Source organism: Anomalospiza imberbis, chromosome 22 (assembly GCF_031753505.1).
Source record: "Anomalospiza imberbis isolate Cuckoo-Finch-1a 21T00152 chromosome 22, ASM3175350v1, whole genome shotgun sequence".
NCBI lineage: Eukaryota > Metazoa > Chordata > Aves > Passeriformes > Viduidae > Anomalospiza > Anomalospiza imberbis.
Window position 1 is genome coordinate 1,338,364 of NC_089702.1, and position 25,864 is coordinate 1,364,227.

At 45.9% G+C, this 25,864-nt stretch overlaps 1 protein-coding gene across 7 annotated transcripts in view; it reads right to left on the reverse strand.

Moving 5' to 3' along the window:
- The window catches only part of MYO1D (myosin ID), a 157,944-nt gene that overhangs the window by 131,254 nt on the left and 826 nt on the right, over positions 1-25,864 (reverse strand). The window lies entirely within an intron of this gene.

Here is a 25,864-nt window from a genome sequence, read left to right on the forward strand (position 1 = left end):
AAAGGTTTGATTAGTAAAACAGATTACTTGACTTACATGCTGCTTGGTTTATTGGTTTAAATTATCACCGGAAAGATTGGGTTCATTTACTTCCCTTACATTTGACATATTTTTTTCTGTCAAAGACAGCTCCCACTCAGAAGCTGAAAGACTATTCAAGTAGTAATGTGAGACAGCACAAATACCACACAAATCAGAATTAACACGCAGATAACCTGAAAGCATCTTCAATTCATCTGCCGTAAGCCAAGCTGGCTTTGACCACACCATCAAATTTTTAATCCTAGCCAGTGGAATTCAGAGCCCTGTGAAATTATTTAAAACAGGATCTTTTGAAGGACAAATCAGCCTGAGGATTCAGGCAGGCTTCTACTTCCGTGATGTATCAATTGCCAAGTAATAAGCAAGTTAATGACAGTCTCCAAAAGTCAGATCAGTGCCAGAGTTTATTAAAAAGTTGAATAAAGCTGGTTTTGGTCACTAATTATTTAGTGAAAGCACTGATTTCGCCTGAGGTGGTGGTGAAGTGACCCTCAGCTTCGGCAGACAACTACACGCAGAGCAGCACGGAGTGAAGCTGCTGCTCCCGTGCGGGGCGATCCCAGCCCCGTTCGCACAGCCCCGGAGCAGCCGCCCCGCTCGGGCCAGGGGCGCTGGGCCCTTCCCAGGGGCTCTCAAACAGCCCCTGCCAAGCTCTGACACACACGGGCAGCTTCGGGTGACAGCTGAACACAACTGAGATCTCCAGGAGGAGCAGAACAGGTTTTCCAATTAATTTTGCTATCAGCTTTATTTAGGTTTAGATTTTTTTTTTTTTTAAGAAATTGCTTAAGTAACAGTTCAGAGCTGGCACATCCTCCTCCAAACACAGCACCTCCCTCTTTCCTTCCCTCCCCTAAACAATCAGCTGCTGAGCCCTCATGGAACAGCATGAAACACAAAAAAACACTTGGCATCAACAAGTCTGTTAATATCTTTACACCTTTTACAAACAGAGAAAATCATCTATTAGATGGAAAACATACTTTCTATATTTTTTTAAAAGTTAAGTGATTTGTGTTGCCCTTCTCACATTCATCCCTGCTGCATAAAATATGAATGGATATCTCACCCGTACTTGTGTCATTGGAATAATCAAGATATTCTTGAATTACCAATAAGTATAAACATAGGAATGGTCACTATCAGCTCCTCACACACGCAGTGGTCAGCCTCCAGCAGGCAATAGCAAATGAGGGGAATGGCTCTACTGCCAGTTTTCCAAGGACTTCTGGAGACAATAGCGTGCTTCAGGTTTCTCAGAATACTTTGCTGTGTCAGTGGGAAAGCACTGACAATCCATACATTTAGGGGGCAATCCACAGTGGAATACAACTGCCAATCATTATATATCAGCACACACATTATGACATCAGCTAATCCATGATTATCCATGAGCAGCAAAGCTGCCACCCTGACCCCAAAGCAGCCTTTGGTGAACTTAAGAAATTCTGCTTCGATTGCAAGAATTTGAACCCACAATATACACAACTCTTATTACTTGCATTTTAGATACTGTATAAAATGTAATGCAACAGTCACTAATACACGGCTCTCTCACACATCCCAATCCTCAAGGATTATAGTATTGTCATGTTCTTTTTATTTAATGTAGCCATGGCCATAAGGTAAAGAAGGGCAGGGTTAGATGGGATATCAGGAGGAATTTCCTCCCTGTGAGAATGGGGAGGCCCTGGCACAGGGTGCCCAGAGAGGCTGTGGGATCCCTGGGATCCCTGCCCCTGGATCCCTGGGAGTGTCCAAGGCCAGGCTGGACAGGTTTTGGAGCACCCTCGGGTAGTGAAAGATGTCCCTGCCCATGGCAGGGGTGGCACTGGATGGGCTTTAAGGTCCCTTCCAGCCCAAACCATCCTGTGATTCCACAGTTCTTTAGTTTTGATATTTGTATGTAAAATTAACTTTAAAGATTTACATTTACACAAGGGTCCTCCTAAAAACTATTGCCCACAGTCTTCTGACTGAATCTGAGGAATAAAATGGTCACTTAGACAATCTAGTTAGAAAATGCATCTACAGCTTTGGATCCAATGGCATGGCCTGATGGACTTGCAGATAAAGACAGGATTCAAGTGTTTCAGCCACGGCACTTTCATGCAGTGCCAATAAAATTACTACAAATCCTGGTTTTGTCAAAAGGAGAGTGGAATGTATTTATGAAATGACTCTTTTCCTCCTAAATATATTCAAGAGAGACTTACAGGAAAAGAAATAAAGCTCAGTTATTTCCTGTTCACATCTCTATCCTTTGAGCATGAGAACAAAGGAATTTGACACTTCATATCTACACTCATCTTAAATACCATTCTTTGGCCTTTAGCTGGGTACAAAGTGGCACTGACAGTTAAGGAACTGCTCCTACATATAGAAAATCAGCAGCTTTGATAAGCTGCACAGGTCATTATGCTGATAAGGACAGTTACTATCATCTTATTTACTCTTCTTTCAAAGTCCCAGGTCAGAGGAGGTAAAACACAGCTAATTGTCCCTTCTCCTTCTCTCTCATGCAAGCATGAGTCGTCTTTTGAAGGTATTTGCTTAAGGAGTGAAAAGTCTGTCTCAGTCCTAAAATAATCACAGTTCAGCAGTGGAAATGCCAACAGTTCCAGGAAATGGGCCATGCAAAAACCCTCCAAAACTGTCCAGTAACCTGAGACAAGAAAAATCCTTCCCTTAGTCCAGATCTGTTGATGTAACCTCAAGAAAGACAGACCAGGGATCCAAAACAGTTTAACACCACTTGAAGAGGACTCTGGAAATATCTCATCTGGGCTGTGGCTCATCCGTTCTGGAGAAGAGAACAACAGATCCTCACTAGCCAAGGATGGAGGAATCCTGCATGGCCTCTGCAAGCACTGAGTGGAAGCCCCGAGACACAGGGTCAGCCTGTCCACATAAAGAACCCCCCTGTGCCCCCAGCCAGCCAGCAAGAAGAACTCACTATTTCCCCTCTCCCACCCAGTGCTGCTTCACCAGTGTTAGGCCTAAAATTCTTTCTCCTTCCCTTTTTTGGTGGGGATATGGGGAGGGAGCAGAAGTAGGGAGAAAAGGAAGGCTGGGGGAGAGGAGATAACAGATACAGTGTAATTCCATTAGCTCAGGTTTGGGAGTTTGCTTCCACTTTTAGTTAATTAATTCAGACTTGATTTACTGTCCTCCACAAACCACTTGTAACTGTACACCCCACCAACCATCTCCATTTCTTCTCATTTATCCTGTATTAAATACACAAACCTGTTAATAGTTATTATAACAAAACCTGCATGTATCTTATTGTTAAAAATAGGTTAGAAACTATTGTAAAAGAGTTGACAGTTGTTAAGTATGTACAGTTTGGTTGTGGTAAAAGGGGTTAAAGGGGGTGGATGTCAGAAACACGGTACTCTACCGTATTACCCCTAAGTAGAGCGCACCACCCCCAGGCGAAACGAGCCAGCCCGCACAGAACTGTCATGGGCCAATCAAGCGCCTGAAACCTTCCTGCAAATGAAAGATCCCAACAGAAACCAATCCAAAGGGACAACAAACAGGATAAAAAGGGGCATCTGACCCCCCGAACCCGTGTCGCTCCACCTGGAACGTCGGGGACATCGCTGCTCAGCAGACCCAGCGCCGGCGCCGCAGCATCCCCGACGGGAGCGCTCCTGCTCACCCGCGGGCCCCCTTGCTTTAGGCCTTTCTTTTTTTATTACAATAAATGCTGAAATCACTTTTAGTACCGGGAGGGTGGTCCCGTTTTTAACATTATGAAGTCATACCATCACTTCCTCCACTTTTTTGACTGCATCTCCTCCTACAGCATCCAGGCACCTCATGCAGCTCCCCGAGCTGGTGCCTGATGTCACAGAGTTCCTGTGGTGTCCTCTCATCACCCTCTGCGCTGATCCGTGACCCTGCCATTCACAGCCCATTACTCAGCTGGAAATGAACGACTCAGCGTTCTGGATAATTGGGTTGCATCCACTGGGATCCAGCATCTTCGGCAGGGGCACCGCCTCCCCGGCCTGGCACCGCTGATGTTGTGAACCTTGTTTTTACAAAAGCTTCGTGATCGCTGCAGGAGGTTCCTGCTTTCCCCACAAGCCAGTGTCCTCAGCAGCCCCTGCCCAGCAGAAGTTTCAGCAGCTGCTGCCCAGCACCTGCAGCAGTGCTGGACAGGGATCTGTTGGAGAGCTCTGTTCACAGTCCCAGAGCTCTCCAAGACGCACACTCTGCTCCCACAGGGTACCTGTGTAGGCCAGGTTACATCTCTTCCATTTGAGTAGCCCTGCAGGGCAAAGGTGGTTTACCAAACCACTGTCAACACCCTGCATTCCCAGCTGCCAGCCCTGCCCCTGGCTCACCAGCCACAAACCTTCCCTGGGATACCTGCATTCAGGCAGCTGAAGTTTTGGGGCTGATTCATCAACTGCACTGACCAGGTTTCCACTGACTGGATAAAGAGATTTTAACACCAGTAACTCCTGTAGGGTGCCCACACTGTAGAAGTGGGGGTCACCTCCTGACAGATCCCTGCAGCTTCTTCCCCAGGGTTCCCACTCAGGGAATACGGTGGCAAAAGGCCAAAACCTCCCTGCATAGAGCCCCCTCAGCTCAGCAGCCTCGCAAGCTGGAGCTCCACAGGCTGAGGAAGCAGCTCCCCTCCAGGAAGCAGCACGGGCACGTTCTCCCAGCTCCACACCTGGGCTGCTGTGCCCTGCCAGGACCCAGCTGCCTCTGAATGGAGCTCATGTGCACCTTTATCAGCACTGTGGTTAATCTGCAACCAGATCACCCTCTCCAGGGCAGCTGAGGATTAAATGTACAGGAAATAAAACAGATATTACTACAACTAAACATTAACTCACTGCTGCTGGACTATCTTGTTTTAAGCCCCTCATCTTCCTCAGTAAGTCAGGAAAGAAGAGGATGCTGACACCCAGGTGTTACTGAGAATGTGAAGCACCCTTTCAGTTCAAACAGTGTAATGACACACACAACATAAACCATCACCTCCATGAACCACGGGGACTTGCAGAAATCTGGGATCCTTTTTGATCAGTTATTGCCTCCTCACATGCTGATCACTGCTTCCCAACGAGGGCAGGACTCATAGCCCTGGTTTAACCGAGTGGGTTCAAATTGTTTTGCTCCTAAAGTCTTTCCTGATCACCTGTGTGAACACTGTTTCCACACAGACCTGGGAGAACAGGTACCTAGATGCTCTGGTATGAGCAGCAAGGTGACACTGCCCTGGCTGTGCAACATTTGTGTCTCCAAAGGTATCAGACAGTCCTTCCTCCTGCTCCCAGCAGCCTCCGTAGGGAAACCCCCAGTGCTGGGACAGCCCTTCATAAAACACTGACCAGCTGCTGAGACACAAGCCAGCACACAGCATATGGCACGTGCAGAAACTGCACTTAGTGCAGGACTGCTTATTTAAACACAGCCTCCTGCTGCACTTCCCCCACAGCATCGATTGTAAATGTGTAATTACAAGGCAAAGGGCACGTGGGAGGTTTTCATCACAGGCTGATCAGATATAAGCAGCATATAACAAAACAAAGGGATCAGTATTTTAAAAGCTTCCAAACTACAGCACCACATTAGCCAAGCAGTGGGGCCCATTTTCAAATTACAGCTTGTTGGTTGATAATTACATCAGCACCACTGCAATTACTGAGCCTGTGATTGTCCCAATTTGATCAGAACAGCAGTGTGCTCTGCAGCTCAATGTTATTACACAGGTTCTGCAACTGGAAAAGTGACCTCAAGAAATAATCCAAAATTCACAAAGGACCAACGCCTCACAGTCAAGCTGAAAGGACTGTCAAAACATCTAACCGGACTAAAGAACCGTTATTAAAGCAATGGTATCAACCCACTAACCTACATTAGCAGATTGGAGCCCTTTACAAGCCATTGCTCATTCATAATAGCACTTTTATTGCTGCTTCTTGAACCCTGAATTGGTTCGTGGCCCCCTCATGTTCCTGCCTCTCCCTCACATTGTACCCAAGCTTAATTAAAGGGAAAAAAAAGGGAAAATGGTTAGAGACAACTGTCTTCACACCACGGCTGACAGCAATGAAGAGAGAAGTCCAGCTAGGCCATGATTTTAGCCACCGTCAGGCAGAATTTGGGCAGCTGTCTGTGCTGGTGTTCCCATCATGAAGCCATGGTTTGTACCCACCCCAGCAGAGGGAACCACCGGCCCTCTGAAGGCACGGGAAGGGCAGTTTGGGAGCACCAGGACAGTTTATTTATTAGCTGTGACACAGGGCCAGCCAGGCCAGCAAAAGGCATTTTTGGCAGCACCACTGCTCTGGGATCAAGGTATTATTTCAGCTATTCACAGGTCATTCAGAGAGGCATCCAAACAAGGGCCTGTTCCAAACAGAGAGGTCTGACACTGACACAGCAGCAGGACACAAGGTGCTGGCACTCCCAGGCAGAGCTGCAATTACAGCAGTGCCTCCCTCACAGCTGGCACTCACAGAATCACAGCAAAAACTAGGACGTTAAGGGCACAAGCATCCTGTATAGATCTGAAAGTAATGAAGACAATAAAAATAGCTGTAAACCAGGTTCAGTGACTTGTGACCACAAAACCCTACAGCAGAAAACCTGCACCTTCCTCCACTGCAAAACAAGTGTCAGGCTGGTACCTTCAGTAAACGGATGTGACTTTGAAAATCAACCCCTCAGCCACTTTGGCCGAGGTGGTCTGTCAGCAGTCACTGGCTTGGTTCATCCCTTCAGTACCCGATAAATCAGTAGTAAATACATGACAAGTATTTAGACCACATAATACTAATCTGAGCTTCCCCAAGTTGAGAGCTGATGCCACATCCCAGAGTCATAAAAGCTTTAGACAGGAAAAAAACTTTAAAGCTATTTCATTCCTGTGCTGCTGGTAAAATCCCCCGCTTTGTCTTAGGACTGAGAAGCTTGACCGTTCCCACAGGTATTGAACTGGAATGCAGGACTGTTCTTAGTTGACAGGGCAGAGGGATCTTTGTGCCAGAGCATCCCCCAGGATTGCTCCCGCCAGGAGAGCCTGGGAGGAAGGTGCAGGAGCAGGAAGGGTTGTCTGAGAGGAGCTGCAGGGAGAGCAGCACTGAGCCCCAGGACCATCCCTGATCACTGCTATGGATGTGAATGCTGGAGAACTCACAGGAAACCACAGTTTATGCTCAACACAGTAGTGAAACATCATGATAACAGTGCATCTAAATCATAAAATGGCACAAGAGGAGGAAAAGGAAGTGAGTTTCCAAAACAGGATTAGACTCTAAAGTGAAACTCGGAGTCGCACTGACAAGCATAGGGCAAAGCTCCTGATGAAATCAAGCTCCTGCCAAGCGCTGCTGTCCCAGAATTCCATGTTTGAGGGAGAGGGACAGAATGACCCAACAGGGACCTGCCTCCTCCGGAGCCTGAGCAGGGTGTGAGCAGGGCACCATTCCTATGTCCCCCGTCACTGTGCTCAGAGTGTCCCTGCTCTGCCCCACACAGCTCCTCAGCCCAAGAGCTGCTGCTGCTGCTGCTGCCACCTCCAAGAGCAGCCCAGTTTGGAGTACTGGTTGTGTGAACTCTTGGATGACACGCAAGAAGGCAATTTACTATCAGAAAACAAACACTGAAATTTCTGATTCTATCTCAGCCTTCCCCCCACACAATAATATCCAATAGCTCAAGGATTCCCTAAATGGAAATGCAACTAATAAAAGGCTTAAAGGGCATCTCAAAGGAAAGCTGTGTGTGACAGAACATGGCCTGTCGATTCCACACACATTATTCCAGACTGCCTCAACTGACTCCATCTAGGGCAAAGGAAAAAAAAAAAAAAAAAAACCAAGGAAAACGAAGTAGCTAGTTAAAAGGAATTTAAGGAGGTTCCTAACAATTCTTTTCAATATCAGGAAAACAGATTTAAAAACACCTCAGCTGTGGCTACTGTACCAGCAGAACCAGAGCGCTTGATTCTTTCTCTGAACACAGCTCTGGTCAGATCCAGTCAAAAAGGGTTCCCAAGACATTCCCCAGGGGCTGCTCTGGAGTCAGCCCTGGCTGTGGCACCTCTTGGAGCATGTCCAGAGAAGAAGAGTTGCATGGGAGTTACCAGCTGTAGCCACAAAGCCATTCAGAAAACATGGAAAGAGAAGGTTTTCCTGGTTGTTTTCTGATTTCCCTGGTTGCACTGAGGACAGTCACAGGCACATGGAGGGGAATAGGATACAGGCACCAAGGAGCCAGAGCCTTTATGGCCACACCTCACCTGTGTCACTTGGAATGGTGCTGCCACAACACAGCTCACAGCCAGCTTTACACTGTTGCCTTGCTGAAATCACTACTTTGATTTCAGCCAAATAATTATATCTTACATAATGTGGCCACTAGCCAAACCAACAAAAGCTTTCTGAGGAAATCAACATGCCTGAAATTAGACTTGCCTTAAGATTTTAAGTAAACTGAATGAACTCTTAAGCCATGGCAGTCTCTGGGCTGTGTCAGACGTGTGTTGTGCCTTCAGACCCTATTAAAAAGCAAGGAACAGTGTCTGCCAGCTGGTTCTCTGCACTAGGAGCTGCAGCCACCATGTGCAGCCATAAAATGTGACTTGGAAAATTATGTACAGATGGGCCTAGAAGTTTAGCATTTATAAAATCTCTTCATAGCCTGTGTTTGCTATAGATAAAAGCAAATCACAGTCTTTTCACAAATATCCTTTGCTTGAATTACTCAGAAAACTACCTTAGAGTCAACATCTATTCAGCACAAGAGCAATGACGAGCTGAAGCACAGACAGGCCAAAAGGAAATCAAGCTACTCAGGAAAATGGAATTACATCCTGCCAGACTAACAGCTCGTCTGTGTGCAGAGAGATTGACTGTCTCAAATCTTTGCTGTTGAGTTTTTTAAAGGCAAACACCAGCTCAGGGTTTTCGGTGGTGTGCAGTTCCTGCCTGCTGATGCCTTTGCTTTAGCACAGGGTTGGAGGCAAACAACACCCAGTACCACTCCTGCTGGTAAAGAGAGAATTAACTGAAGAATTAAGAACACCCCCATAACCACAGCCAGTACAGGACACAGACATCTCAAGCAATATGATAGAAACAGCCATTTTTAGTCCTACCTAGCCACTGCAATCTGAAAGAGAGGCTGAAAGTTTTCTAGAGCATATAAAATGTATGTTTGGGTATGTACTTTCTGCCCTCAACAGAGCCTCAGTAAAATAAACAAACTTCCATGAAATTTATGGGTACACCAACAAAACCCGTGTTGGCCAGCAAGGAGATTAAAAAAGAAAAATTCCAGCAAACTATTCCTAAAGTCAAAACTAAATTCCAATTCAAAATATATAGGGAAAAAAAAGGCTGAGAATTTGGAGCTTTAGAATAAAATATAATTCACATATTGAGTGTTATTAAAATTTTCAGAGTAATCAATTCTTCCTTATCACTGGTTTATCAAGGATCTTTTAAAGGTGGGTTATTGTCTCACTAAATCCAAAACCCAGTCTTAATCCAGGCCACTCCTAAAGAACTCTCTCAGATGAACCCAGTTACCTATTCACCTTCAGAAAGATTATAACAAGAATATTTGAAATATTCGGTCTGGCAGGCTGGTACATGACCTCATCCTGCCCAGTCTCCCAGAGGACATCTGGGATTATCTGCAGTGCCAGATCATAAGGCTTGGAAAGACAAAGCCGAGCACTCAGCTGTGGCTGTCACCACGTCACTGCAGAGGGACACCTCACCCCTTACCCGCAGGTACTGCTGCGTTCTCTGGGGCAAGAAGCAATGGCACTTCTGCTGTTCAGTGAGAGTCTGAAAAAATGTCATCCCATATTCTGACCTGGGTGGGAATCACAGCACACAGATGTGTAAAAAGGGTATTTCAGTGCAGTGGTAAACGCTTGAGACTGGAGCAAGTGTTAGGGCAAACAAAATGTGATCTGAGCGCTCCGGAGCAACACTCCCTCCGTGGCAGCAGGGGCTTTCTCAGTCTCCACCTGCCAAAATAAATTTGCTGCCATTTAAGGCTGTTAGATGCTTCCCCGATTAATCACTGCCGCGGAGCTGTGTCTCGGAGCCGGTTCTCCTGCAGGACGTTATACAACCGAGCCGGCCCTGCCAGCGCCAGGGAAGGGCAGCGGCTGGAGCCCGAGCTTCCAGGGGTGGAGTGAGGCTCAACCCCAGGGCTGCAGAGCGCCTCCCGCCCCGGGACACCACCACCGCAATCCAGGGAAGCCGGACCACCGCCGGGCAGCTGGGACCCTGCTAGAAACGTTTCTCTATCCAAGGAATTATTCCTGATTCGACAGAAGGGATTTAAATTGGGAGGAATGAACTCAGTTAGGTCACCCTGTTGCTGCAACCCTGAGGGGGCACTAAAGCATTGATAACAATCTCCTTTTAGGAAGTAATATCTGTAAATATTAGGAAGTACCTCTGTAAATTAGGGGTGGGGTGGGTTTAAAGCAAAAGAAACACCGTAACCAGGACAATTTCATCCTAGGAAATGAATAGCTCACACTTTTGTTTTGCTCCAAGTGTTTAACTTCACCCACAGAATCCATAAGTGGAGACAACTGTCTTCCATTTAACCTGTCATATATTTCAAAAGGAATTCCATAAACACCTGTGATACTGACACGGCAAAGCAACTGCTCCTGGCTCCACACAAAGTGTTTAAGAGGTGGACAAAGATGTCAGCAACAAAATGCTGGAGAATAGAGAAGAATGGGAAAGAGTGTCTTGAGCTGGAAAAAAAAAGTTGCAGCTACAAATCTTTTTAACTTCTATTCCAGTTGTGTGAAGTTCATCACAGCAGTATTTAACAGCTGCCACCCCAGGCCCAACTGCAGATGCTGCTACCTGTGATGAAGTTTCTACAAGATCTTGCTTTGGATAAGGCATGAGGAACTTTGCCCCCTCTGCCTGTGGATGCTTCAGCAGATGTTGCTCTCAGAGGAGGTGGTAGTGCTAATTAGCTGGGGGACAGTCGTCCGCCTCTGATCAGGCCAGTGCTGCTCTCTGGGGAATCCACAGGCACAGATTCCAGACTGGGAGCGTTTTCCCCGGTTCTCTCGGGCCCATCCCATCAGCTCCACAGCTCCTGTGAAATGCAGCTACCATCCGTTTACCACCCACAACCAGCTCCGCGCTGCAGCTGAGGTTTTGCAAGGCGAAACTCTCACTGGAGTGGAGATAAGCGGCACTATCTAGGAAATTAACACTCATTATCCACCAGGACTCCCCAGGCTGCTGCCAACAGGAGTCCGAGATCTACAGAAACCAACCAGGAGGCAGACGACTCTCAGCAATAACAGTGTTGCTTTCTCAAAGGTGACCTTGGGCAATTTCCACTCCCAGTTACAAAACCATGGAGGGCAGGAGAGCAGCAAAACCATGAATGGAGGGTTTTGTTGCTCTTTGGTGGACAAATGGGGGAATAAACATAAACTAAAAGCCATAGAGGCTACCAGAGAAAGTTCACTGACTACTGGATACAATATTCAGTAGCCTAAATAACACATGCTGTAATAGCCTGGCTTATTTTTTGCTATAGGTGGATCTGGCAAATATAAGTCACCTTTGGAGGAAACCCCAAAGTGCTCCCCTACCACAGTCATATCTGTACACAGAAAACAAGGAACTAAGTTCATAACCAAAAAAAGCCACCTTCATGTTGCCACTGGTGTTGGCCAAATTTGCCAGGGAGTTAATTTCCAGCTGGGAAATGTTAAAGCAAATGTTGATTAAGATCACAGGATGGTTATATTTGGAATTAGAGGAACAAAGAGCCTAGAGTATCTTCACAAGTGTGATCTCACAAATGAGTTTTCATGAGATCCCACGATACACTTGGTAAGAAAGCAAGTCACAGAGAGACAAGATAATATCCACTTAATAGGAAGTGGTTTTTATTGCTATTTTAACTTCTCTGTGATGCAATTTAAGGCAAATCTAACAAGAAAGAGAGGCCAGTTACGCTCTGCAAATGTGAAACCCCCGAAGCAAATGAGTGGCAAACACTGCAGAGGCATCCAGAAGCACCAGAAAGTGATTAATCCTGAGCGTAATTATAGAATGGAACAGCACAGCAAGGACTGGCACTGGGGTAAGACTGTTGGGTCTCTGTGGCTCCCAGAGGAGCTGGCTGAGAGCAGGGCCCTCCAGCCCTCCAAGGCTGAACCAAGAGAATCCTGCTGGAAAGGAAACTCTAACACAATTAACATTAACATAGCCCGGGGAAAGGAAGGTTGTGTGGAGACCTCACAGCACCTTCCAGTGTCTGAAGGGGCTGCTGGGAAGCTGGAGAGGGACTCTGTCATGAACTGCAGTCACAGGACAAGGTAGAATGGGTACAAATTTAAAAAAGGGAAGTTCAGATTAGATATTGGGAAGAAAATTTTTATTTGAGGATAATGAGACACTAGAACAGGTTGCTCAGGGAGGTTATGGATGCCCCAACTCTGGAAATGTTCAAGGCCAGGCTGGATGAGGCCTTGGGCAACCTGGTCTAGTGGGAGGTGTTCCTGCCCATCATGGGACTAAATGATCCCTTCCAACTCCTTAACATTCTATGATAAAACAGCTCAGAAAATGTGTCCATTGAGACCTTCTGTAAGCTCTCTAATGGGACAGGTAGGAGAAGGGAGGGGATCAGTGGGAATTGAATGCTGAGGAAGGTCTGTCACCCTGTGCCAGCAGGACCCCCAGTGTCACCTTGTGCCACCAGTTCCCACCCTGGAAGGCACTTGGGGATCTTGAGCAGAGAAGCAAAAGATCCCTTTTCCAGCCAAATCAGTTCCCAGGCATTAACACCAGCACCTGAAAGCACCTAAGGGCAGGGACATCCCTCCTGAAACCCCTCAGTTCTTGTGTGGCAATACAGTTCCTGTGAAAGGCAGTTCTGACATTCCCCACTCCATAAAAATCCATCTGCTGCCATTACTTTCTCAGTGTTCATTCAAAATTTCTGTGAAACTGAAAACTACTCCACTTTTCCTCTCTGAGTGAAAGATGCAATTTCAAAGTCAGAATCCTTGGCGTGAAAACTCCATGGCAGGAGAAGTTAATCACAGACAACCCAAGGGGACAGTGGCAGCAGCAGCAACACTGAGAAGGGATGGAAAAACAAGTCTAATAAATAAATTTCACCACTTGTGGTTTATTCCACGTGTATCATAATAACTATTGTTTTTTCTTAAAACACACCCTGTTAGAGTAAAAAGACTACAACCACCCTCACCCTTATTATGGGGGTTTTAGCTTTCATCACTGTGAAGCTGGAAACAACCACAGAATATCTGAAAGATTTAAACATCAGAGAGCAGAACAAAACCAGGCAATGCTTGCACTTGCCAGTGCTGCTCCCTCACACTGCTCCTCCCCTGTCCTCATGGATAAATGCATGGTTTGTAGCTGATATGGGATAGGATGTTTTTCTAAGTTGATTTCTTCCCCCCCCCCCCCCAATGAAAAAAAGAAACTATTTGGCACTGATAGCAGTGGAGGGCACAAAGAGTATCAAAACCCAGGTCAAAACACAAAGAAATCTCTGTCTTCAGAGATAGAAACTTTTAGTTTGCAAAATATTCATTGCACTGTTACTTAAGGAATTAATCAAAGGCTCCCACTCTCCATGTGACACCCAGGGAGGAGCAGATGGGTGGGCACAATTGGGCAATTTTCCTACACAGCAAATTATTTGGGATCTGGCCATTAGTGCTATCAGTTTCCACATCAGGTACCTCATTAGGATAAACAGAGGCTGCTTGTTTGTCTTAAACAAGGCCAGCCAGTACATCTATATATGAAAGGTAGGAGGTGGGGATATTTTCCCCTGAAAGCTTTCCCAGTTTGGTTCGGGGCTTACCCGGCTCATCAAGACACAAGAGAATTTGGCACTTGAGGTGAAACATCCTTTGTCACAGCACAAAGGATGGGAAGGTGCTGTGGGAATTACAGCCAGCACAAGATTTATGTCACATAACCAGGGACAGGTAAAGAGGAGCCTTCAAACAAGGCAGCAAAGGTGTCTTAATAAAAAACCCCAACAAATATCTGACTATGACTACTTAACTGTTTGAGCTTCCCCCATTCCCTGTACAACATAAACTTGACACTGACCAAGCCAGTCTTTCTGTAAGAACCTGTTCACTTATCCCTCCTGTGATTTATTGTGGTTTAAGTGCACATTAATAAATGTAACTCTAGCAAATGATTCCTTTCATTTGGTCAAGGTGCCACAGAATGTCTTCAAAATTCACTGAGTTTACTGCATTTAACTTCTGTTATTCTTTCCTAGGTACAAGGACAATATGGGAAAGGCAGAAGGTTAAAATGTATCAGATGGAGTTGAACATTTTGAAATATTATGTCCCAGTTTTACAGTTTCCATGATTCAGCTACAAAGTGTCCAACAAAACACATTTTTGTTTGCCCGCTAGAACAAGCGATCTGTCCATCTGCACTGGGTCTGCTCACTAGTTTGATAAACAGCCTCTCAGGAAAGCAGCTGAGCAGCCAATCACCAATCAGTTACGGACAGAACTCTTGGGAGAAGACCAAGACTGACACAAGTTTTCTCCCTAAATTCAGTAGCAACACATCTGAGCTGGCCCTGTAGCCAATGACAGCCTGTGGTGTGAGAGCAGAGCCCCAAACCCACATTATCCCCTCAGAGCAGCCCTGGGAACAGGGAACATCTTCCTGCTCCAATGGCTCATCCAGCAAGCAGCAGGTGCCACCTTGGCTCCTCCATGAGAGCATCCAAGATCCAGAAACCCAGCAGAAAAGCAGGACAGAAACAATGAGGAATTCTTTAGGCTTATGAAAGATTTGAGATTTTAGGTTTCCTGCATGGCAGGACACGATACATGTGGTGTCTCTTAGGAGATGGGTGTCCCCCATCACTCTTTCCTGGCTTTCCCACTCCTGCCAGCCAGCTGGAGCCTGGCACTGCTCCTCAGGGCACAAGCACTCAGATACAAACCCCACAGCACCCATGATTCCAGCATTCCAGGTGACAGCCTGGCACCAGCTCCCCCACACTGCCTGCAGGGACAGCACCAAAAATCAAACCAGGCAGCCAAGATATTTGGTGAAAAGCAAGACTTGTTTTGACAATAAGCAGCCCCCCTTTTAAGTCTCCAAAAATATAAGCCCTTAATGGAAAACATGTTTTCTATCGACTGATTGGGAAAATGAAGCCAAATATTCCCAATCATTTCAAAATTGTTTAGCTTTCCTTCAGTTTTCTAGCAAGCCCAGCTCTCAGGGTTTCATACCAGGTTTAGAAGCTTTACACTTCACACAGATCTGCTTTTCCCTGGCATTTCCTCAGAGGGGTTTAAGTTCCGTAACCAACACAGAGTCAGAGAACCAGCTGCCAGACACTGAGAGGTCTAGCTCAGGAATGTCTGCATCCTTGAAAGCCAGGATGCAGCATGGCCCAAAAAACAAGGACAAAGACAAGATTGCCATTGTTTGTTTTGCTGGAGACATAAATGCTACATTTATCAGGAAAATAAGGGAAAGGGATACTCCTGTTTCTATCCCAGTACTGCAGCACAGGCGTTGTTCGTGTTCTCCTCACCTGGAACAGGTCAGAAACCACACAAAGCAAAGCTCCTTTCTGACTGCGACACAGGCAAACTCAAAAAAGGAAATGCTGATTATCAAGCAGCACTGTCCGCAAAGTCAAACATCCAACCTCAGGCTTATTTTAGAAAGGCTCCCTGGTAATTTGCCTGTGCTTTTGAAAAGCAAGGAATATGTTTTGAATTATAAGAGGTTACAGGGACATTTTTGCGGTAAATTTGGACTTTCATTTGCAAAAAAACCCCTCAGTACTACAGAGATCCTTTCGGAAATAACATTTTTTTGTCATTGCTAAGCACTTTTCAACAAAGTTTAACAGCTCCTGTTCCAAGGAGGTGTTTACATCCAGCTTTAAAAGAATTTGGGGGTTCTTCTGTCCCTGGAAGCACAAGGAAAAGCAGCACAGTGTCCTTCTGACAGTCTGAGAAGCAAACAAGGGAGGACATTCTCTGCAGGGTGCACATGCAACAGTTTTTCTAAGCAAGTTCACTTGAAGACTCCAGTGCTTCAGCTCTGGTGTTCTGGGATTCTTCTGGGGCCCAAAATGTATTTACAGCTCTTTGAGCCTGTTTTAATTTGCTCCCCTGGTCTTTACACCTGGGATCAAGAAGCAACAACACACAAAGAAGCTGGTATTAAGGAGCAGTGGAAGGCACCATTTCCACCTCGGAAGTTTATAAACTCCATATCCAGTTCCTTTATAAACACTGCAAGGGAGGGGAGGCCTTCAAGGAACCATAGCTGGAGTTTTCTTTTGAAGGTGAAATTTACTTTATCATTCATTCTTGTAAAATAATCTATTTAGCTGCAGCATAGCAATCTGAGTAACAGCAAAAGTTTCAGTGTAAACATCTCAGTGATGTGATGTGGAGAATGAAAGCTTCATTGTGCCCTGACGGCCATGGTGTGAAGGCTTTCACAGCCACCGTGGTTTTCAGCCCTCCAAATGCCATGGAGGAGCTCTCCCCAAAGAAAGCCTACAGTTCCTACAGTGAGAAAGGGGATTTTTGTTTCAGTTTGTTTTTCTTTGCTGTTCACAGTGAGACAGCCTTTGCTGCCATCCAGTAGCTGTTAAAAGATGGGCTCTCATTCCTGCCCAGCTGTTGAGCTCCCTGGGCAGGATGCTGCAGTGAAGTGCTGCAGTTCCCTTTAGTTCCCCTGCTGTTTGTCCTGGGCACCATAAACAAACCCCAGGGCAATGATGAAGGCACTGATGCTGTAATGGGAGGCAGGTAATGAAAGGGAACCTTTCCTAAAAAATTTCACCTGGTGCCTCAAAGCGTAATTCATTTAAGGAATAGCCATGCACACCTGCTCTCCATGAGAATGGGACAAAAAACCTTCTTGTTAGGGGCCCCAGAACAAAGGGATTTATTCCAAGGCTGCCAGAACTTCCAGTGAAACATGGTTTGAGTTGGCTTGATGTGAATAAAGATGCAGGGGCAAGGGCAAAAATCCTTTGTGTCTGGAGAGGGAGTTAAACTCATCACTCCAAACAGCACATCCAGCCCCAGCAGCACATCACACTCCACATATTGCAGAGTCCTGCCACAAATCTCCAGTTTTTGTTTCCCAGGAAGATGTAATGAGCCTTCAGGCTTCTCAAGTTAAGTTACATCAACCTTAAAAAGGAACATATCAAGATACTCTGATCAGATAATTTTCTACCTGAACAACCTCAAGCAGGATAACATCGGGGCAGGCTCTGTCCAGACCCAAGACAAAAAGAGCTCCAACAGGCTGGGACCCAGCGTGGAGCCAGGAAATGAGCAGATGAACATGATAATCAGTGATTGCAGCACTCCAAACCTCCTGCCATGGCACACTTTGTGTGGGCTCCATAAATTACACATGGAAGGAAGAGGCAGTGTCTTTGCTGGAAGTTATATGGTGTTTCTTGCATGCCAAAAGGAGCAATTGCAGGAAAAGCACAGGAAAGCTGGTCAGAAAGTTCTCAGACAGACATGGCACAGATCAGTCCTGCTGGAGAAACTGATAAACATAGTGAGGAGATAAGCTGTGTTCTGAGGTGGAACAGGAGGGAGGCAAGGAGATAGGTGAAGGAGATAGAACTGAGAGCAAAAGCAATCTTTGTAGATAACTCTGAACAAGCTCTGTGGGAAAGGGGGTTTGGTTTGTCAGTGCACAAGAGAAGGAATGAGCACAAAAATCAGTGTGAGGTGACTCTGGGCAAGACTGGGCTCTGTGTATGGCTCAGGCTTGGACCTGACACACCACAGGGGAATACCAACACCTGACTTGGGATGCAAAGGCCTAGAAAGGATCGAGTCCAAAAGTGCAGGTGGAACAAGGGAACTGCTCTCTTGAGGAGCTCACCTGCTCCAGCCCCAGGAAATTCCAACTGACAGGGCAAGGCTGGGAAGATCAGCCCAAGATCAGAGATGACACTGGGGAGCTGAAAGGACATAAACAGCAAGGGGGAAAGCTAGGCAGAGGTGCTCAGCTGCACACAGAAGGTACTGAAAGAGGAGAGAGGAGTCACCCATGATGACCAGGAGAGTACTGCAGTTACAGAAATATGGGAAGTCAGCAGGAGAAAGGAAGGTCAGGTGGGACAACACTTCTTGGAGGGACAGTGGGAGTCAATGCCTGACATGCTGGAGTTGAGCAAAAAACATCCAAGGTTGAGAAATGACACCGTGGCAGGTAAGTGGCTGCCCAGGGACACAGAACTGGTTAAATGCTGTATTTTCACCCAATGGCATGTTTTTCTGGAAATAAAGCTCTGGATCAGACCAGCCCAAAAGTCACACAGAAACTGTTCTCTGAAGTGTCGCTGGGCAAGTGGCAGCCATAGGACAGGTCACTGCCAACTTTTAAACCCAGAAAGGAAGGTCAGCAGCATCCCAGCAGCCAGGAAACGTGGGCTGCAAAATGCTTCAGCAGAACAGGACAGAACTGATGAACAAATATTCCAGCACTGCTCTAGGAGAAATTTTGAAGTGTGCACAGAAAAATGCTCAGAAACTATTGGGGGCAAAATGGAAAATACCACCAAGAATTAGAGCAAGAGCAGGCTTGTTATGCTGCACTCAGTTCTGCTGCTGAGCCTGAGAAGTTGAGCCCTGCAAGACAATCAGTGATGAGAGGGTTGGGTCCTCTGGCTTATCAGTAACAACTATTTTATTTAAAAGGTCTTTCCAAGATATCCTCCTCCTCCTCCTGCCTCAACTGGGCCCCGACAGGAGAGTATCTGCTGTCCATCTAAACCACCACCCCAAGAACTGCCCTGGGTGTTGCTGCCACATACAACTCAGAGACCAGTAAAACCTCATTCCTAGCCAAAGACAGAGGTTATCTCAGGAACAGTTTAACGGCTTAGATTTGAAGAAAAATGAAGTATTTTCAAAAAAGTTAAGTCTATCTAATGTCCCTTTTTCACTCCCAAAGACAGAACAGCCTCACAGCCAGGCCATTCTTTCAGAACTTGAAAGCCACAACTTAACACTTTTACACCTGGTCTAATACAGGAACAGCAGCATGTGACAGCAGCATCAGGAGCTGAGATCTCATCACATCTCATAAAAAAAGCCCTTAAAGAAACAAATCTTCTTTACAAATTGTAAATTACAAATTGTATATTTGCTTCAGAGAATTGGAAATGAGTATTTGCCACCAGGGGACACACAGCTCCCCTACTTCACACTTACAGGCAGACACGTGTTTCCTTCTGCCCCTCTCAGAACTCCTTCATTCCATAAAAAGATGCAATCATGACCCAGGGATGCAGAGGGAGATGATGTAACTCCAAATACCTCATGAGATCTGCATCTTTAAAGGAATTCAAGTAAATATCACTTCAGATGGTGTCAAAGCTTGCTCAGCCAGAAGAAATGCAAAGAGGCAAAGAAATGCAAGGGCTCAGTGAGTGTTAGATCAGTAAAGCACCTGGAGAGGCAGATTTTTGAACAGAAGTCAATGCAAAGGACTCTTGACTAAAGGAGGCCATGAGGCTCATTGGAAGTATTAGCAAATATTTACTGTAGGAAGTTAGTAGAGCTTGGAGTCAACCTCCAGCTGCTGAAAATCAGCATGTGATGACAAATCACTTCAGTTAAGATGATGCAGGTTACACAAGCCACCTCAAGCATGGAGGATTCCAGAACAGGATTCCACTTGACAGCATCCCAAACAGATGCACTGCTACTCTGAGGAGCTTCAAGACACACAGCACTTCATCAGAATCTACAAAATTATTGCAGAGTAAGGATGAAAGCCAAAAGGCTGCTGAGGAATTCCTAAATTACCAGCTGATTTTTGTAGATATACGTTGTGTAAACAGCAGGAAAAAAGACTTTAAAAATACAAGAAAGAGCATTTTTTACTGAGCTAATCCCCCACAGTTCTGGTTACTTCACTGATTCTGTCAGGTTTTTGTTTCACACCTGATGCCACGTGCCATGGATGTCACTCCCCAAGTTGCTGCTTCCTACCCACAACTAAATGTTGTTGCCTGTGCTCTGACAAGGACCAGAGGCAGCTGGGGGCAGGACCAGCAGGTCTGGGGCACAGCATCAGCAGCCTCAGACTTTAGAAGTACAAGGCACCTGAAAGACTGATCTCATTCATAAATCTGACCTCATATATTATTCAACAGCCAGGTGCTAAAATTATTAAACACTCCCCCACCCAGTTGCTATAAAAAGACTCCTGTAAAACTTCTCTCTAAGGAGGCTTTCATCAGGCAGGGAGGGCAGATGTGCTAAGGAAGGCCCAGTGAAACCAGATAAACTCAGCACATACGGAGGCAAAACAAACCCCAGGCTGGACACCACCTCATTCAAAGCCTGGTTCATGGGAATGCCAGTCAGGAATCCCAGAGCACACCTGCAGCAGCTCCAGGTGTCCACGGGCTGAAGAGTCCCTGTGGAGTCGAGAAGCTGGCCTGGATTCTCCCTTTGCTACTCCTCTGGTTGGGATTTGCTTTTTAAGTGAGATCTATGGCCTTTTCCACCTCTGAAGATCAGGCTGGCCCCAGGCCAAGCTCATAAGTCAAATTTTGATGGACTAAGGGGAATTTTCATTCCATTCATTCCGAACTGTGACACAAGAGAGCTTCTACAGGTTGAGTAACTCTGAGGAAGCCAAGAAGGGCTGATGAGATTCAACTGCTGCGGGCCTGAGTAGAGGAAGGAGTGTCCTGCAGCACCTGGAGGCAGGTGCCCCTCTCCAGGGAGAAAGCAGCCTCTTCCCAGCAGCTCTTTAATCCAACACCACATGAACAATTCAAATATTCATAACTATTTAGAATGAGGAAATTAAAATGGCTTAAAGGCATGAAAAGCTTGTTTATGAAGCATGAATATTTCATTAGCAAAAGCACAAATGAAACTAAGCATTCACATAATATTTCATCTGCTGGGATTAAATACAGTTTATTACTTCATGGGAAACCAAACCTCTCCCACCGCAATTTCAACCCCAAATATGAATGTTTAAGATGGTGCTCAAAAGATAAGGAAGTCAGAGTAAAAATATTAGTGTAATATGGACAGCACCCTTCACTCCAAAACTGCAACTGAGGTTCATCAAGGGAAGAACAGAAAGGGCGTGGTACCGAGCAACAGCAAATGGGACCCACAGCTGGGCTAGGAATTGTTCCTAATGGATCATAGGGACACCCGTTTCCTGAAGATGGGGACAAACTGAAGCATTTGTTCAACCCTAGAACTTGTGCTTGCTTTTCCAGACCTGAAAAAGGAAAGGAAAACAATCCAGTCTGCAGATCTAGGGGACACTGAATGGCAGAACAGGAGTTTGGCCTTTTAGAACTTAAAGTACTTCCCTGGAAGTGTCCTAGGCCAGGGACTTGAAGAACCTGCTCCAGTGGAAGGGACATGGGGGTGGAGCCGGATGAACTTTAGGGTCCCTTCCAACCCAAACTATTCTGTGATTTTAGGATTCTAAAGAATGGACTCAACTTGCCACATCATCCAGAAAAACAATGGGGATTTTTTGACAGAGGCACAAAAGGTACAACCTCCACACAACAACCTCAAGAAAACCCCTTCGAGATATCCCTGTGCAGCATTTAAAGCCCAATTCCCCATTCAGTTTGCTCCAACCTTTTTCTAGGACTCCAGTCCAGGTCTCAGCCCTGCCTACAAAGCAAACACTTCCTTCAGCACATTCTCAGGAGGACCAGATTTTCAGTATAGATTCTTGATGCCAAAACTATTAATAATCATAGCAAATATTATCTATGTTTCAAATGGCCCTGCAATAAATACAGCTCTAGACCTGTTGCCTTAATCTGAAAATGGTGGGGTTTGTGAGATAGTTGAGAAACATTAGAAAAACACTTCTGTGTGTTTTTAAGTGAACACAGAACTGTGTTCTTATGAAATGGTGCCTTAAGAGGCCAGAAGTCACCACGTGCACAGGGAGACAACTGCAAGGACTATTAACCCATAGATCTTTGTACCACTCCAGGCTCAGGTGGCCTGGGATGACCAAGAACTATCTGAGTAGCAAGTACAGCCTTCCACAGCTGTTGCATGCTGGAAATACTTAAAAGAAGAGCAAAACAATTCCAAATTCATTTTACAATCATTACACATCACCAGGTTCTCTCACTGTCTTCCTTTCACACATCCTTGAATTCTTTAATAACGGTGACATAGATCTATTGTGTTCCCGGGGGGATTTGCACAATGCTTATGAAAAATGAGCAACTCACTAGAAATCAGCAGAGGATGAGTCAGGTAGCACCTGCTCACAATGCAGATGTGGGAACACAAACACCACGAGCACACAGCTCACATCAGACCACCCCAAACGCTGCCCTGTGTATTTCTCTGCTTTTCCCTGCATTTCCATGTGGTTTCCACTCCCAGTGGTTCAGGGGTGCTGGGTTTGCCCCCAGCTGGGCCCCCACAGGATCCTATTGCCTGGCACAGAGTGGGTGGGTCACATCTGACTGTGCTGGCACACACCTGAGACCCTGGGAGGAGGAACTGCCCTGCTGTGACTCCCAAAGGCATCGCCAAGGCTGCACAACAGATAATTCAAGAACTCCCTCTTGGCATTCCACAGATCCCATTTTTAATGTTCTGAGGTTTGATCTGTTTGTCAAGACAAATGCAAGCTGTACAGAACAGTGAGCGGTCTTTGCAGTGCAATACAAGAAATCACCTGATAAACCAGCATATTTCATAATTCTGAAAAATAACCTTCATTACAAGGAAGTAAATTAAAAATGGTAACTTTTACTACTTGAAATTTTCACTATGGCATGAAGAAAATGAGGTGGTGCAGTTTCTTGCTTCTCTTACTCAATAGTTTCATCTACACCACAATTTCTGCAAAAGCTGAGCAGCTCTGGCCAGACCAACACTCCCTTTCCACAAGCACCATCTCAGTCCACCTGCCATGGAATAGCCATGGTCATGTTAAGTCAAAAGCAGTGAAATAGAGAGTTTTACCAAGTCCAGAGCATTCTCCCACCACTTACAGCAGGTAACACTTGACCACAGATAAATACCTGCGTGCCAGTGGCAGGACCTGAGAGCTGCTAAACATAAAAAGATTCCCTATTTTAAGGAGTCCTTCAATTAATCTGATGTCCTGGGATTGGAATTGCCAGTTACTCCTGCAATAGTGCACAGATGAGCAGGCACTCACTGAAGGGATAATGTGCTGACACACAAACCACTCAAATACAGCTGTTTTAATGATTCCGATCTACGAGCATTCCAGAAACAATTGTCTGCTACAATTCTGGAGGTTGCTATAAAGAAACAAAGCTACTGAGTCCACACAGACCATTCCCATAGTCCTGGGTTTCTTTTTTAAAAATTATTCTGATGACTAAGAATCACAACCAAACACTTGGACGAAGCACACTCAGGACTAAGGAATTCAAGGACAGGATGACTTTTATTTACAATAAAGCGTAACATGTAGTGATTGCTGAGCATCCAAAGAAACATTCATTAAGTAGCTGTAAGACACAGCCATGAAAAGGTACTGACACAGTGATATCCCTGCTGAATCACCACTCAAACTTACAAATGACTGGGCATGAGCACTGGGGCTAGGAAATGAGGTAGTAAATTCACACTGCATCCACCCACCTATCCAGGCACACTCATCCAGCCCATGTCAACAGCACTGAATTCAAATACTACACTGATGAAAAGTGCAGCTTCACCATTCCTTTTTCCCACTAGAGACATCCTTGGGGAAATATCCTTGCATGCACCAAAACTGGTATGATTTCAATTCCACCCACATCTGGGCTCACTTGGGAACTAAATCCAGCACAGCCCGTCTTGGGTCAGCCAGTGACCCCGAACAAAAATAGCTCTGGCAGAAAGCTGGATTTATGGAATAGGGTGGAGCCCATGCAAGTCTAAACTGAACAAACCCACCACGGGCACTCAGTGACGGAGGAGCAGCAACTCCTTCCCTCTGCTCAGCACACAACCAGCACAAAGGGGACTGCCATTGCCACAGTGACACAACCGACCCTTGGCAGGTCCTGAGCTGGGTCTCACACAGCGTCCCACGTGTCAGCACCACGAGTCAACTGCCCTCTCCAGAGCAGTAAAATGTGAGCAGCAGGTGCTGCCTGAGTGTTGTAAAGCACCGGCAGCGGGGCCGGGGCAGCGGCCCAGGGCCACCACACAGCACCCAACGCCTGGCAGAGCTCAGCAGCTTCTCGGAAAGGCCACACTTCTGGGAAATTCACATCAGCTTTCCCAAATGTCCCACTGCAGACAGGCCTGGAGGCAGGGGATGACAGCACCAAGGTTAGAAAAATTAACAGTATCAATCAGCTTTTGACAAAAGCTTGTTCTGTCCACGGCACAGACACCAGGACACCTTGAAGCTCAGGCAGAGCTCACGGCTGGGTGAGAAGAACTCAAGTCTGAACTGCTGTCAGAGGATAAGCCTGGGTTTGGGCAGGTCTGAGTGCCAGGGACCAAGGCACTGCAGTTAAACGGGGCTTCCAAGGTATATCACACACAGCAGGGATGTCCTGGATACACCCTCAGGCACCATCAGCAACAGCACAAAGAAAAAAATAAACAAAGATGCACATTTATTGTAAGGATCCAGGACTGCTGGCTTGTTCTTCTCATGCCTTCATACAAAATTAGCAAAGTCTGTCCCTGAAAGGCACCTCTCAATGGGTTCCTAAAGGCAACCAACATGCCACGTTGATTTTTCAGTTATAAATCCATTTCCAATACTTCATTTAGAATTCTAGTACACATTAACCAAAGAATAAAACCCCAAGAACAAACCGTGACACACAGGTTTCCTGCTAATTACAAAGATATTGCATGCAAGCCCTCTCTAATACAATTACAATGTCATGGAGTGTACAAATGAGAAACAAATTTAAACTTTTAGAGGCACTGCAAAATTCATTTCAATCTGAAATCATGTTCAAAGCTCAACCATTCTCACTATGATTTTCTTATATTCAAACACAAATCCCTCTCTGCCCAAACAGAAATCCAAAATATAGAAGGAAAAAAGCATAAAGTATGTTGGTTGTTGTTACAGCCCACAGGATCTGAGCGCTCACCCTGCAGCATCTCAGGGCACAGGGATAGCTGTGCAGCACAGAAATTCCCAAGCACATAGTGGCTGAAGCAGCCAGATCGCAAAATCTACAGACTTCATCCAGAAGAGGCAACACAATTGTCTGAAAAAGCTTAATATTCTCCTTCCTCAATAGTTTGAAGCCTGCTGAGGGAGCTTAGCCCTCCTCCCATCTATTGCCACAGCCACTCTCAGGTGCATCCAACAACACGAGGGGCCTCACAAGTGACTGATTCCAAAACCCACCAAACACAAGTAGGAAAACCTGAGCAGAACAGGGGAGGGACACAAGCCAGCAAGTCACGTCTTTACCCCAAAAGCTTCTCTTTGGCAATTATCAAATCCTTGCACAAGCAGGGGCATAAGAGTTTATCAGGTGGAGATCCCATGAATGTTTTATAATGGAAAGTGAAAAGCAGCCACAGACTTAGGGTCTCTCGGCTGTCCTCTATCAGTGCTGCCCAGGATTTAGTTGTGCTTGAGAGGGAACAGGCAGGAAAATGTGGATCTTCCCAGCACCCACCACGTCTACAAGGGAAATAAAGCCATAAAGATCACGAAATGTTAGCACAGCAAGTCTACACCAGCGAGCGGCTGCAATGCCCCCATGGGATGGAGCAACCTTGGACTTG